Here is a 15,795-nt window from a genome sequence, read left to right as displayed (position 1 = left end):
TAATGCCAAAGTTCGGACTCCTTAATCTAGACCCTTTAATTACACTCTACCGTTTTCTCAGTTAATTACAAATTTACAAGCCATTACATTGTCCTGCAGCAAACGAATACACATAATGGCAGTCCATCGATTACTACCATGTTTTTGTACCACATTTGCATACCATTTTAGTTGGCATTTGATGTAGACAGCCACATCATTTGAATTAATCAGATTTTTAAATTTAGTTCATTATTTAATAAACTAATAATTAAGAAAAACTAGTTAATTAAATGATGATTGTGGTATACGATGAGTCTTTCTCCTTTATTTCTTTGGATTTTGCAAATTTTCCAAATGATGTGGTTGTCCACATCAGATGCCAACTAAGGTGGTATAAATATGTGGTTTAAAAACATAATATAAATAGCATTACTCGTCCACAATTAACATTCTATAAACCCCGAAACTGCGACAAAAAAAGCGTGAAATCTCAGAACTTGATGATGACATTACGTGGAGGATGAGATTGGCTTGAAAGCTCCATGAAATCCGTATGGAACTCTACGTGGCAATGTAATTTTAGCAACAGGCTCACTAGAAATTTTCTTTGTGTCAATCACATAAACCTGAAAAAATAATATACAAAGTTATACTAACTAGATAGCACTTCAACACATATAAATGTGAATCAATTTAAAGAAAAATAATAAAATTTCTCAAAACAAGACTTGAAATATACTTGAGATATGTTGGTATCTTCGTTGTGAACAAAAGTGATAACCCATCCATCATCTTCTTCAAGACCCCTTCGGTTTGGGACAAAAGAAGCTCCACTGCAAAAGCTGTTCTCCTCAAACATATGATTTTCCACCTTTATTTCCTCTTCTAATTGGCCTTCGCTTATCTAGTAATCCATGCAATAAAAGAACAAATAATAGTGGTCACATATCCATGCATACAATTGCAGGAGAAAAATTCACTTGAAAAAATGTTCAGGCCAATTTAATTACCGAAGAAACACCAGCTGGTTCTTCAAAGTGCTAGACCACTGTATTTGAGCATTCCTGAAAGACATATAGCCATATATCATAACCATTAATGGTCTGAGATGTGCAATTTAGAGAGTAGTTAAGTTATTTTTGGGAATGATAAAGCATAATTACCTGAGGCAGAGCTTGCGACGGAATCAACCACTTGGGCGTAGCCATATCTATTTTTATAGCCGGAAAAAGCACCGTTGATCATGGGAAAATCCATGGATAACCTTTTTCCAGTGAGATATTTCTCATTGACTTCCCCACTTTGCATGTTTAATCTCCATTCATAAGCATGAGAAAGTAAGTTTCCCTTATCTGGTGAGATATCATTTTCTTTACTTGTACTTGTAGGCTTCAATTTTCTTGGCAACCACCCAAATTGATTCAATGCCATGTCAGGTCCTGGTATAACTGAGTCCAGAGCTTTACAAGCCCACACAACAACCTGCTCTTCCCACCACAAACAAAATTAGATTCCAAATGCGGTTTGGTTTGCAAGTTAATTGGAAGTCTAAAGCATGGGAAACAAAACTTACTCATTTGCTGACACACTAATATGAGTGGTCTCACATACAAAGGAATGAACACCTCTATTAAAAAGCGTCTCAAAAAATGTGTCCCAGTTTGCTGTATACAAACAACAATAATTGGAGATAATTCCTCCAATAACATGGTGAAATTTCAAATGAAATTGCCAATTTGTTTAAGTTACCTCATCACCATCTTCAAAACTATTGATGATGTGAAATGTGCAATTGGGTTCAACTTTAAACCAGCGGACTGAATCTGCATCTCCGTAGCGTGGCATCACACCTATTCTTGCACATCCTTCATGATTGTACTCTACTAATCTGCATATCAAAACCAGCAGATCAAGCAATATATATAACATTGCACACATGTTTTTATGGGGATATAATCAGAATGTGTAGAGTGGAACTATGAAGGATGCATCACTTACGGGCCTCCGTTAACGAGTCTGTTTATGTCTAAAGTTAGAGGAAAATCCATGATTACATTATACCTGCAAGCAAATTATGCACGATTTTCAGTTAATTAAGTTGCAAAAGTTGTCTTAGAGATTAACAAAATATGATCACTAGCTTTAGTACCTTTCTGTGACCCCTAATTCATGGCAAAGGCTGCACCTGTTGAGTTTGAAATCTGCTTTGTGAATTAGTTTCTTTCCATCAGCTGAGTAAGGGGAAAATACGTGACACGTCAGAATTTCCGAATGTCTTCTTTGTTATTACTGAAGTCCTGGATTGTTTTTAAATGATATTTATGAAATGGGCAATGCTATCTGTAACACTTAAAAACTCTCTTTAATACAGATAAGTGTCGTACATACAGTGATAGGTCAATCTCTATTAAAGAGTGTCAATAAAACAATACCTGAAATTATTCCAATTTCCATAATGGTTTTACTGCGTCAACTCCGAGAATGACCAGCTCCTCTGACCCTGGAGCTCTCTGGAACATTGAAAAGAAGACAAAAGAGAACCAAGTACATGTGACGAAACCGAGAGATTGGGGGGTGTATCAAACTAAGGGGTGTAATCCAACTTGGATTTGAGATGATTTTAAAAGACTTTAAAATCTTAGTGTAGTCAATTAAAAGATTTTAAAGGATTTTAGAATCCTTTAAAATCTAGGTGTAGTCAATTAAAAGATTTTAGAATCCATTAAAATTTAGATGTAGTCAATTAAAAGATTGGGGCTTTTAGATCCATGTCCAAAATCATAGAGTGTTTTTAATAATGAATCTAGTTATCTAATTATATGTATTTATTTCTTTTATACTCATTTTGACACATCCCGACCGAGATCAAGGCATGCTGGCTGTCACGTGAGAGTGACGTAGCCATGTGCACAGTGCGGAAGTAATAAAGATAAGAATTATATGAATAATTAAGAACCAAATTACTAGAGTGCACTACTAAATAGAATGTGATAGGAGTTAGTTACAACAGTAAACACTCCTAATCAGAGCATAATAAGTCTAGGTGCAGTCCAGTAGGACAAATACTAATTACACAGTACTAGGAATGTCCTACTATTAATCAAATAGGTCAGAATAGCTGACAATCCCGAGCCACCAACAACAAGCTTATTTAGAACCTGGAGGGGTGCAAAACAGAAAACGTGAGTGAGCAAAAACAAATGTTTTACAAAATCATTTCATTTATCAATATACTAACCCCTCGCTATAAAACATGTATAATTTTTCCCAGATTCAGAATATAAGCATATACATAATTAGATATGAAATATATCAACTCAATTCATGCTTCACATAATCATATTCATATGTATGCCATGCCAAAATATAACAAAGTAAACCATTTAGGTAAGAATGATTTCATAGAAATATGATATGTTAGCTGGAACCCCTGAGGTAGTCTGTACGGCTGAATTCATAGCTCAAAAGTCAATATGGCCGGAGTCACTACAATGACCTATACGACAATATACTGCACATAGGTCGGAACCATTAAAGAGGGTCTGTACGACAAGATTAGGTGAAATATAATTATGCTCAACTCTATTCTCTCATAATAGTCGGGTGATAAATCGCTAGTCACCTACGAGTCGGAACCATGAATAAGGTCTATATGACAAGATTGTGCACTTAAGTTGGATCCAGTATGAGCATATAGTGTGGGAGGTGATGTAAATAAACAGGCATGTACCTCATATCTCTGGCTAAATCACAATCACCCCCTAGGTGCAGTTTTATGAGCTCAACATTATTCAATCACATATCACATCATCGATGATTCACATAACCAAACATAACTTACCTACACTTACCTGTGTCTCCACAACACCACATTTATATGTATATGCAACCATGAAATGCATATTCAGAATATAAAAGCAATTGGCATATTATTTTAAAGCATACTTTACTAAAAAATGCATTTATGGGAAATATATCAAGTATATAGATATATACTGAAAACAAAAGCCCACTCACTGGTATGTCGAAAAGTAGCCCCCGAGTCGCCCGTGGATACGCTCGTCCTCGGGATAGGCCTCACCTATATGCGAGTTAACTATAAAAACGTTATTTTATAGTGCGGGAGGTGACGTAAATAAACAGGCATGTACCTCATATCTCTGGCTAAATCACAATCACTCTAGGTGCAGTTTTATAAGCTCAACATTATTCAATCACATATCACATCATCGATGATTCACATAACCAAACATAACTTACCTACACTTACATGTGCCTCCACAACACCACATTTATATATATATGCAACCATGAAATGCATATTCAGAATATAAAAGCAATTGGCAGATTATTTCAAAGCATACTTTACTAAAAAATGCATTTCTGGGAAATATATTAAGTATATAGATATATACTGAAAACAAAAGTCCACTCACTGGTATGTCGAAGAGTAGCCCCCGAGTTGCCCGTGGATACGCTCGTCCTCGGGATAGGCCTCACCTATATGCGAGTTAACTATAAAAACGTTATTTTAAAGCACATATACAAAACTAGCTAATAACTTCTCATACATTGCTCAATTTGGGTATATGAATATATCACAATGATTTACATAACTCCACGGACCTATCCAAATTTTCAAAATAATTTTTTGACCCCGCACGCGCCGACCAAGGCACGGCAATACGCGCAGCCACGCTCAGGAGATCCTGACGGATCCTTCAACGGCGTCAGGAATATTCCGTTAAATCCTAACGGTAACCGTCAATCATAACTGACGGCGTGAGAATATTCCGTCATACTTGACGGAATATTCCTTTACCTCCTACCTCCAGCTCTGGCGACTGTCATCGGCGCCGAAAATTGGGCAAAACTTCAAACTCACTATTCTCTTTTGTTTCTTCACCATTTTTCATGCAATTGGTACCAAAATGAAGCTAATAACATGTAGAATCACGTTATACTATTTTTAAGCCTTGAATTCCACTAGAATCTACCTGAGGAAGCTCAATTATCCGGTCGACTTTGAAAAGCTTCGATCTCGGCCCTCCAACATCCAAACTCTTCCAACGAACTACCCCAAGGCTCGTGAGGACCTCCTTAAGCCTTCTATGTGCTTCGAATTCCCTATAATGCAAGGTTTTACGTGTGCATGAACAATGCACAAAATCAGGGTTAGTGTTTCTCGGGTTTCCGACGCATTCCCATCCAAACAAGGGTATCAATAGACTCAGGAGGTTACAATGAACAAGGACCTTACCTTTAAAGCTTCGATCCGTGCTCGAGGGTGAGCTTTGTGTCTTGTCCGTACGTAAGGGAAAGAGAGAGATAGTCTGAGAAAGATGAGAGGATAAGGGAGATGAGAGATAGTGAGTATTGTGTGTGTGAGTTCCACGTGGTCACTAACCAACCAAGGAAAAATATCAAGTCTCCAAAACAAGTCACACACACATTACAGCTTTAACGTTCAAAGGTTAGAACCGTCATTTCGCACTGTCAGAAATCAATTATTCGGGACGGGCTGTGACACATTTAATGTTTTCTAAAAATATTAAAAATCAATTAAAATCTTTAATATTATGCATTTTCCAACTCCAAAATATCTAATTAATATCTTATAACAAAAAAACTAATATACTAACATAAATCTATCTGCAAAACATTATACCCTAACTCAAGTAGCAAATTTATGAATGTATATTATACCTATAAGTGAGATATGAAACCTAACTAAAAGGTAGAAAAAAACAAAATATACCTACAAGCAAGACACATTAATCCGTGAAAGGTTGACTATGAAAAAAATCTGTCATATAGGTAGATAAATACAATTAACCTGTAATATAGGTTGATTATAAAAATTAAAATAAAATCTATAAATAGGATAAAGCAAGAGCAAGAACAAGAAATAACAAAAAAAATAAATAAAAAGAAATAATCAAAGAGATAATTAGGAAGAAATTTGATTTTTACAATAAAATTTTTCATTGAAGAGATAATTATTGATAATAAAATAATTAAATTTAAGGAATTGGACTTATTTTAATAAATTGGATTATTCCTACTATTGACTCAAAAAAATGGACTTATATCAAATTTCCCCTAAAAGATTTTAATGGATTTTAGAATCCATCCAAATCTAAGTGTATTAAAAAAAATTAAGATTTTGGAGGATTTAAATAAGTTGTGGATTTTGTGGGATTTGAAAGCAAAAAGTATGTATAACCAAAACTAAAAAGAATCCAATCTCACCCCCTAGGATTTCAAATCCTTCCCCCACAATCCACCACAATCCATTCAAATTCTTTAAAATCCATATGAATTTTGTAGGAGTCTTTAATCCCCTTAAATCCTATCAAATCTATCACTTTTAAAATCCTTTAAAATCTTAGTTTGACTACACCTCCTAAGATTTTAAAGGATTTTAAAAGTTGTAAATTTTATAGGATTTAAGAGGATTAAAGACTTCTACAAAATTGTTAACCCTAAAAACTACCAAGTCTATGTGACGCGCAGGCCGAGTAACTAATAAGCTAACTACATCCTTCGGTTGAAGCTGGGCGTGCCAACTCGTCGGTCAAGGAGTGAAATATGTTGATGTTGCGTTGACCGCGCGGCTGGCTTCTCAATCTTGCGACTGCGGCCAAGGAAGGAACACGTCCCAACCTTTGGGTTATAGACTAGTTCTGCGAAGTTCACAAATCGTCGACGCCAGATTCGGTCACAGTGATTATATTCGTAAGAGTATAAGCACGTCAAATCAACACCAGAGTATAGGGGCACATACATCAAAACAGATATATGTCTTGATGGTAAATGTGGTTCAGCCGTCAGAATGTCGAACTCTAAAGCTTACTTGTGAGTATCCAATCATAAAACAACTCGGCGTTCAATGTGCCGAGTCCGAGTAACACATCACTTCGTTGAGAAGGCTGATGAGATGACCTCTGCCAATAAAGATCCGAAAATCCTTCTCAATCGAGACTTGGATAGATAACCAGTCGACCCTGTCGCAATGCTGTTTATCCAAACTAAAGGTGCTTCACGGTCGGCTGATTCTATGGCAACAGTGGTGTTTATCCAAACTAAAGATGTTCGTCGGTTGCCTCCACAGTATTGTTTATCCAAACTGAAGATGTGTCAGCGGAAAAAGAAAGTAAAAATCTCAAGGTTGTTGAGAGGTTTAGCGTAGAGCGAGAGTTTGCGCAGGGCAGTTTGTGTGTTGAATTGAAGGGGGTTGAATGATGTCCTCCTCCCTCTATTTATAGTAGCTAACCTACTTCCGATCAAATCACAACCATTCTCAGAGTAAGACTCATTTCCTCGATCCCCCCTTATCTCAACCAATCCTACTCCTACTAGGATTTTGAACTCAACCCGTTATTAAGCCGGATTCAATCCCAAACTCCAACATCCTTATCTTATCGAAACTCCATCTCGTATCAGGATTCAACTACCCATGGATTCCTAATAGGACACGGCAGGCCTTGGCTATGTGGCCCATAAACCGGATGACCCCCAATGACTCTTAAGTACGGCCTTTAGGCCGAAAACAACTTAGTGCTCGGCCCAAACTAGGCTTGGCAATTCCTGACACGACCCGATAACCTGATACGACACGACACTAAATTAATAGGTGTTCGGGTCGACACGATAACGAAACGGATCGTTATCGGGTAACCCGATAAGCACCTGTTAAGATAACGGGTTGGTTCGGGTATACACGTGGGTAACACGATAAGCAGAATATTAATTTAATAATTTTATAACCCTAAAAAAATACTATAATAATTATATATATATTAATTTAACAATTTTATACCCCTAAAAACTATAATAATTATATATATATATATATATATATATTAAATTAACTATAATAATTATAATAACTATATATACTATAATAATTATACCCCAAAAATATTAACTATAATAGTTATATATATATATATATATATATATATTAAATTTTATACCCCTAAAAAATATAATAATTATACATAAAAAATAAATAGATTTAAATCTACTTAATAAATAAATAAATATATATACACACACACACACCATTGAACTTCATGAGATACGAATTAAACGAAACTAATTTCAACGATCAAACCGTCAAACTTTTTTGTATATGCTTCGAGATCGCATTAGCAAAATATTACAAAAAAAAAACATTCACAGATCAAGTAACGAGACAAAACTTTTTGACGGTTATAAACGAAAAATAACGATTTAACGGTTATTTTAACTCTGATTTTGATGATTTTTTACAGCTACACTCCTTGACCCTATATGAATACAATGAATGAATTCGATCTTCAATTTAAAATATTTACACTAGGGGATACCACAAAATCTTATGTTATACTTAATGAAAGTATAAATAAACTCTTAAGTGTTAGTGAATCTATTGTTTTGATGGGATGCGCATTCTACGAAACTAGTTTCAACGATCCAACCGTCAAACATGTTTGTATATACTTCGAGATCGCATACACCAAAAATTGCAAAAAACAAACATTCAGATATTAAGTAACGAGACAAAACTTTTCGACGGTTATAAACGAAAAATCACGATTTAACGGTTATTGTAACTCCAATTTTGATAATTTTTTACAGCTACACTCCTTGACCCTATATGAATACAATGAATGAATTTGATCTTCAATTTAAAATATTTACACTAGTAATCTTATGTTATACTTAATGAAAATATGAATAAACTCTTAAGTGTTAGTGAATCTATTGTTTTGATGAGATACACATTTTGCGAAACTAGTTTCAACGATCCAACCGTCAAACTTGTTTGTATATGCTTCAAGATCGCATACGCCAAAAATTGCAAAAAACAAACATTCATAGATCAAGTAACGGGACAAAACGTTTCGACGGTTATAAACAAAAAATAACGATTTAACGGTTATTTTAACTCCGATTTTGATGATTTTTTACATCTACACTCCTTGACCCTATATGAATACAATGAATGAATTCGATCTTCAATTTAAAATATTTACACTAGTGGATACCACAAAATCTTATGTTATAGTTGACGAAAGTATGAATAAACTCTTAAGTGTTCGTGAATCTATTGTTTTTATAGGATACGCATTATACGAAACTAGTTTCAACGATCCAACCGTCAAACATGTTTGTATATACTTCGAGATCGCATACGCCAAAAATTACAAAAAACAAACATTCAGAGATCAAGTAACAGGACAAAAAATTTCGACGGTTATAAACGAAAAATCATGATTTAACGGTTATTTTAACTCCGATTTTGATAATTTTTCACAGCTACAGTCCTTGACTCTATATGAATACAATGAATGAATTTGATTTTCAATTTAAAATATTTACACTAGTGGATACCACAAAATCTTATGTTATACTTATGAAATATTAATAAACTCTTAAGTGTTAGTGAATATATTGTTTTGATGAGATACGCATTTTGCGAAACTAGTTTCAGATCCAACCGTCAAACTTGTTTGTATATGCTTCGAGATCGCATATGCCAAAAATTGCAAAAAACAAACATTCAAAGATCAAGTAACGTGACAAAACTTTTCGACGGTTATAAACGAAAAATCATGATTTAACGATTATTTTAACTCCGATTTTGATGATTTTTCACAGCTACACTCCTTGACCCTATATAAATACAATGAATGAATTTGATCTTCAATTAAAAATATTTACACTAGTGGATACCACAAAATTTTATGTTATACTTGGTGAAAGTATGAATAAACTCTTAGTGTTAGTGAATCTATTGTTTTGATGGGATACACATTCTACGAAACTAGTTTCAACGATCCAACCATCAAACATGTATGTATATACTTCGAGATTGCATATGCCAAAAATTGCAAAAAACAAACATTTAGAGATCAAGTAACGAGACAAAACTTTTCGACAGCTATAAACGAAAAATCACGATTTAACGGTTATTTTAACTCCGATTTTGATGATTTTTTACAGCTACACTCCTTGACCCTATATGAATACAATGAATGAATTCGATCTTCAATTTAAAATATTTACACTAGTGGATACCACAAAATCTTATGTTATACTTAATAAAAGTAAGAATAAACTCTTAAGTGTTAGTGAATCTATTGTTTTGATGAGATATGCATTCTACGAAACTAGTTTCAACGATCTAACCGTCACTTGTTTGTATATCCTTCGAGATCGCATACGCCAAAAATTGTAAAAAATAAACATTTAAAGATTAAGTAACGGGACAAAACTTTTCGACGGTTATAAACGAAAAATCACAATTTAACGGTTATTTTAACTCCGATTTTGATGATTTTTTACAACTACGCTCCTTGACTCTTTATGAATACAATGAATGAATTCGATCTTCAATTTAAAATATTTACACTAGTGGATACCACAAAATCTTATGTTATACTTAATGAAAGTATGAATAAACACACTAGTGGGTCACTTTCATTAAGCATTGAGTTCCATTGGCAAGGTCTAAACTTTTAAGAAAGGCTTCACAACCTTTAAAACAAAAACGCTTTCATTTTGCATATCCTTGCACATTTAATATTTGTAATAGATTAGTAGTGTATGGATGTATTTTTTATGAGGCTCTTATTTTCGAGTGTACATGTAGTACTTAAACGACAAATGTGTTTTAATGTTTTGAAGTAATATTTATGTGACAATGTGTGGTATGTGCAAATTTAAGAAGAAAAAAAATATTTTTCTTAACGGGTCATAACGGGTCGGGTCACTTTACCCGTTGGGTAAAGTGACCCAACCTGTTAAGGACCCGTTAAGATAACATGTGTGACACGACACGACCTGTTAAGATAACAGGTGTTACACGAACACGACTGACACGACCCGTTTGCCAGGCCTAGCCCAAACCAATATTTTGGGCCCAAACATAAATTCATATGGATTTTAAAGAATTTGAATGGATTGTGGTGGAAGGATTTGAAATCCTAGGGGGTAAGGTTGGATTCCTTTTAGTCTTGGTTATATATACTTTTTGCTCTCAAATCCCACAAAATCCACAACTTATTGAAATCCTACAAAATCTTAATTTTTTCAATATACTTAGATTTGGATGGATTTTAAAATCCTTTAAAATCTTTTAAAATCTTTTAATTGACTATACATAGATTTGAATGGATTCTACAATCCTTTAAAATCTTTTAATTGACTATGCCTAGATTTGAATGGATTCTAAAATCTTTTAAAATCTTTTAATTGACTATACTAAGATTTTAAAGTCTTTTAAAATCCTCTCAAATCCGAGTTTGACTACACCCCCTAATTAGTATATAATTTAAAGGAATTGTTAATGACACTCTAAAAATCTCATTTTACACTCCAAACTTTCTATAATTAGAAAAAAAAAATATAGTTGTGATGAGTGTATAATGAAATTTTTGGAGTGCTATAATAACATTTCCTTTATTTAAAATGAAAGTTAAGGGCTATATATAGCCCTAATTACACACACACACACACCCACCTTTGGGTGGCTGGTAAAAGGTCTGTTCCAAGCTCCAGAGACATCCCAGTTGCCTAAAGTTTCTAATGTAATGATGTCAATCTCTTGAGGTATGTGATTTTCAGCTATGGAGTAGAACTTCCCCCGAATGTTCGAAAACATTGGTGTTGCTCAAATACTTGTTCACTTTGCCAAACCTCAACTGTAAGAAGCATCACAAATTAATAAGAACAAACTTATAATTATATCAGGTTATATATGTACTTTAAGTTGATAGATATGAAAAGCCCTTATAAGTTTTTTACTTTTTTTTTTAACCCAAGCGATAGATTTTCATTAAAACTATACGTTACGGAGAAACCTAAAACAGCCAAAGCTGCACACAAGGCAAACAAAACCCTCCCCAAAATTCACAGCAGCCTAGACTACTGGAGAGGAGAAGAATCCTCGTACAAATTATCATGGTGAAATTTGGCGGTTCCTCGAACCACAAGCACGGAGTGGATGAAATCCTAACAAGTTAATGAAAGCGACACAGAGATTTTGAAATAAACTACGTTATAGCGTGCCTACCAAATTGAGCAGGTAAGCGGATAAAATAGCCGGCGGGTCGCCGCCTATGGCGGGAAGAAAAGATGGCTTGTTTCGCTGTTTTTCGAGCTTGAACGTTTCAGTTTCAACGTGTCTGTTGTTGTAGTGGACAGTCCAGCCTCCATCACCGACGTCGCCGTCCCTACTAAAATATAAAGCATGTAGCATGCCTTCTCCTTCAATCCATAAGGGCACGTTTGTTTGACAGGATTAAGAAGGATTGGACTGGACTAGACTATAGTCCTTTGTTTGGTGTGCATCCGGATTAGCTTTAATGAGCTTAACCCGGACTCGCTTGGATTAACTACCTCCTTAGCCGTTCTTAACGAGCAACCCCAATTTCGGCCGGATTCGTAAGCCCTCTTTTGATAAAGAGAAAATCGCGAGAGTCAGTCGTCCAAGACCCAACGTCGCTCGTCCTGCTCGTTGCACATCGTTCCCTCTTTGCCCTGCTCCATCTTCTTCCTCGCTTCCACAACCATTTGCAAACCCACATCCCGCAAAATTCAAAACAAAAATAAAATATGCAGTTGTTCCATTTTTCAAATTCAGATCCAACCTACAAGCTTAAATCGAACCCAAAAAAAAAAAATCGAACCCAGAAACCATAAAACACAAAATTAAATCGAACCCACAAGCTTAAATCGAACCCAGAAACCATAAAACACAAAAATCTACAAGCTTAAATCGAACTCAGAAACCATAAAACACACACAAAAAAAAAAAAAAAAAATCTGCAGTGGGTATAAGCTTAAATCGACGATGGGATTGACTGAAGGCAAACCGAACCCAGAAAACATGAAACTCCTTGATTGCAGACCTTCTCCATCTCCCACTTTCGAGCCAATCGCACATGCAACCCAATCCCATCTCCTAAATTTTCTATCTCTTTCTTGCTTCGTCCCTCTCTTTCTTGCATTGTCGTTTGAACGGAGAACAAAAGAAGAAGATGGAGATGAAGAGGAAGAGGGACGAAGAAAAAAAGGGAGAGGGACGAAGTAACATTAGGAAGAAAACAGAGGGAAAGGGGCGGAGAAAAGGCAGAAAGAGAGGATGAATGGAATTGGGATGGAAGAGGGGCGGAGATAAGGCAGAGTTAATAATAAAATATTACAAAATATTTATTAAATAATGTAAAATATTAATAAATATGAATTAAATAATATAATATTAAAATTTGTTATTAGTCTGTTTTTTAGTACTGACACTGCACCAAACGCTTCATTAAACTAGTCCAGCTTAGTCTAGTCTAAGCCAGTCCAGTTTAGTCCCTGTAGCTAGTCCAGTCCGAGACAGTCCGGTGCAACAAACGCACCCTAAGTGACTTGACTTTCCCAACACAGATCTTGTTGATTTCAATCCCCCAAATAGAGGGTTTGGCCCTACATAATATATAAATTGAAAATTTGTCACAAAACAAATATATAAATTGAAATATAACTCAATGCAGCACATGCACAAAATAATTCAAACAGTTGAGTGGTCTCCAATTAGCTCCAGTGCTGGAGTGGTAAGGGAGCATCTACTAATAAAATTCCTTTCTGATTTCGCAAATCATATTGTTAGCCAGGTTACTTCTTCTGGCATATATTCAATTTTGACCAGTATTGTGTTGAACTGATAATTAGCTCAATTAAGTATAAGCCCAAATAAAGAAAATGTTAAAGAAAAAAAACTCATATTTGACAACTTAGTTGGATTAGTATAATATATAATACTAATCTTACCATAATTAGTTTGCCAAGTTCATCTAGCGGCACCTATCTCAACTTTGTTAGAGAAGGTCATGAGTTCAAAGATCTAAAAATTAAAAACTTAATTTTGCCGAAGTTAGCTTGCTAAGCATGTATAACCTTCCCTACATCATGTACACATAATTAAATGCATAGAACCAGAAAAAATATAAGGAAGAGCGTTAAATATTATGTGATGTACGGCAGAATTTCGATATAGGTTAATGTTTCCCTTGAGAAATTCGCACAAAAAACAGTAAAATGTTCTATCAATTACAATAAAATATTGTATTGATCTGACATCTTAATTAACGAATAATATATAAATAGTACTGACCATTTCTTATGTAGATACCCTCTGGAAAATCATCTGGGATTTTCCCTCTGATGCCGCTGGTGACAGCAACTTCTCCTCCCAACTCATTGACCGGCCCGAAGTTGCTCTACATTAATCAACACAAGTTTCAAAGTAATTAATTTGAAATTTTGTACAACATTAATTTGTGAGAAACTAGCTACTGTAGTGCCTGGAAGTGATCGTAAGCTACCTGAGATGGAAGAAACTCTTGATCGACGAATTCGAACATTGAATCTACCAAGAAGTCCAACACTTTGCCAGAAGTGTTCTTGAAAGTTTTTGTGACATCTATTTGCATGGGAATTACTTGTTCCATTTTTCCCATCATAAATGGCTGAATCTTGTTCTTTACATATAGTCGATCAAGTCAGGTATAAGATGTGTTTATAACATAAATGTAGACACACAAACACACACACATATATATATATGCATTTGAATTATTGAAAACTGCTCACCATGAAAGCTGAGGAGAGGGTGTTCAAGTAACAAAGATTTTTAGAGACAGAGGGCTTCTTCTTAGACCATCTCCAACCCTTGGGCTAAAAGCCAAATTTTTTAGCCCGGAAAATTTGATTTTTAGCCCAGAAACATCTTTTCTGCTCCAACCCTTCTGCCCCTAAAATTTTAGCCCGGAATTATTAAAGAATGAACTTAAGCTAATTTTTTTCTTAAATCAATTTAAAAAAATAAAAAAATAAAAATGTAGATTATTGTAAATTAATTTTATGAACATTTTAATCTAAAAAAATTTAAATTCCGATAAACATTTGACATTTAGCCCGGGGGGAAAGCTGGGGGGGTATTTGGCCCAGAAATAACATTTGGCATTTAGCCTAAAATTTTAACATGGGTTGGAGAGTTTTTGGGAGGGGGGGGTAATTTGACTTTTAACCCAGGTTTAGAGATGGTCTTAAGAGCAAAGCATTTCAGTTGCAATGGCATACACGAAAATGCCATCTCTCTCTTTCTGCGTCCTTACCTCTCAGAGCGGCGGCTTACAACTATATATAGGGGTGGATATGGAGACACATTTTGACACACATTTTAACACCTATTTTGAAGGGCTTACTTTGCAATGTTTCTTAAGTATTCGAACCATCTATATTTTAACACATCATTCATAGATCATCCTTACAAAAAATTAAACAAAAGCAAAACTATTAAAACATTTAGTTGTAATTAATGAAGAAAATTGACGAATACGGTTCAACAAAGAAATGCCAAATGTTAAATTTTAATGCGTTGAGTACGGGGACGTTGATGTTAACGAATACAGTTCACAATAAATGTTGAACTACACTTGGTTTCACACAAAAAATAAACAAGCGGGAACGTTGCCGTTAGATACTTTCCTACAAAGCTTGAACTGCACAAGAGTCCCCAAGTCCTCGGCAGTTCCAACTCAACGCATTCATTGTGAACCTTATTCGTTAAATTTTAATAGTAAACAACGTTAAATTTACATGATGTGCTATGGCAGAGAGCCTCAAGACAAATGCTACAAGCTCAATATGATTTTACGGTGCTTAGCATTTCTCAAAAGAATTTCAGTTTATAAGAAATTTGTGTTTGTTTCAATTATACTCATTAATTTTTCGAAAGGAAAAAACACGTTTACGTGTTAATTTTTTGGCTAA

The 15,795-nt window shown here is 34.8% G+C and overlaps 1 pseudogene; it reads right to left on the bottom strand.

Moving 5' to 3' along the window:
* Window positions 1–269: 269 nt before the first annotated feature.
* On the bottom strand, window positions 270–14,478 carry LOC114821291 (carotenoid 9,10(9',10')-cleavage dioxygenase 1-like; annotated as a pseudogene).
* Between the last annotated feature and the right edge of the window lie 1,317 nt (window positions 14,479–15,795).

This window comes from Malus domestica, chromosome 15, assembly GCF_042453785.1.
Source record: "Malus domestica chromosome 15, GDT2T_hap1".
In the NCBI taxonomy this organism is placed as follows: domain Eukaryota; kingdom Viridiplantae; phylum Streptophyta; class Magnoliopsida; order Rosales; family Rosaceae; genus Malus; species Malus domestica.
The sequence above is the reverse complement of the archived record's forward strand: the minus strand, read 5'-3'. Positions and strand labels throughout refer to the sequence as shown.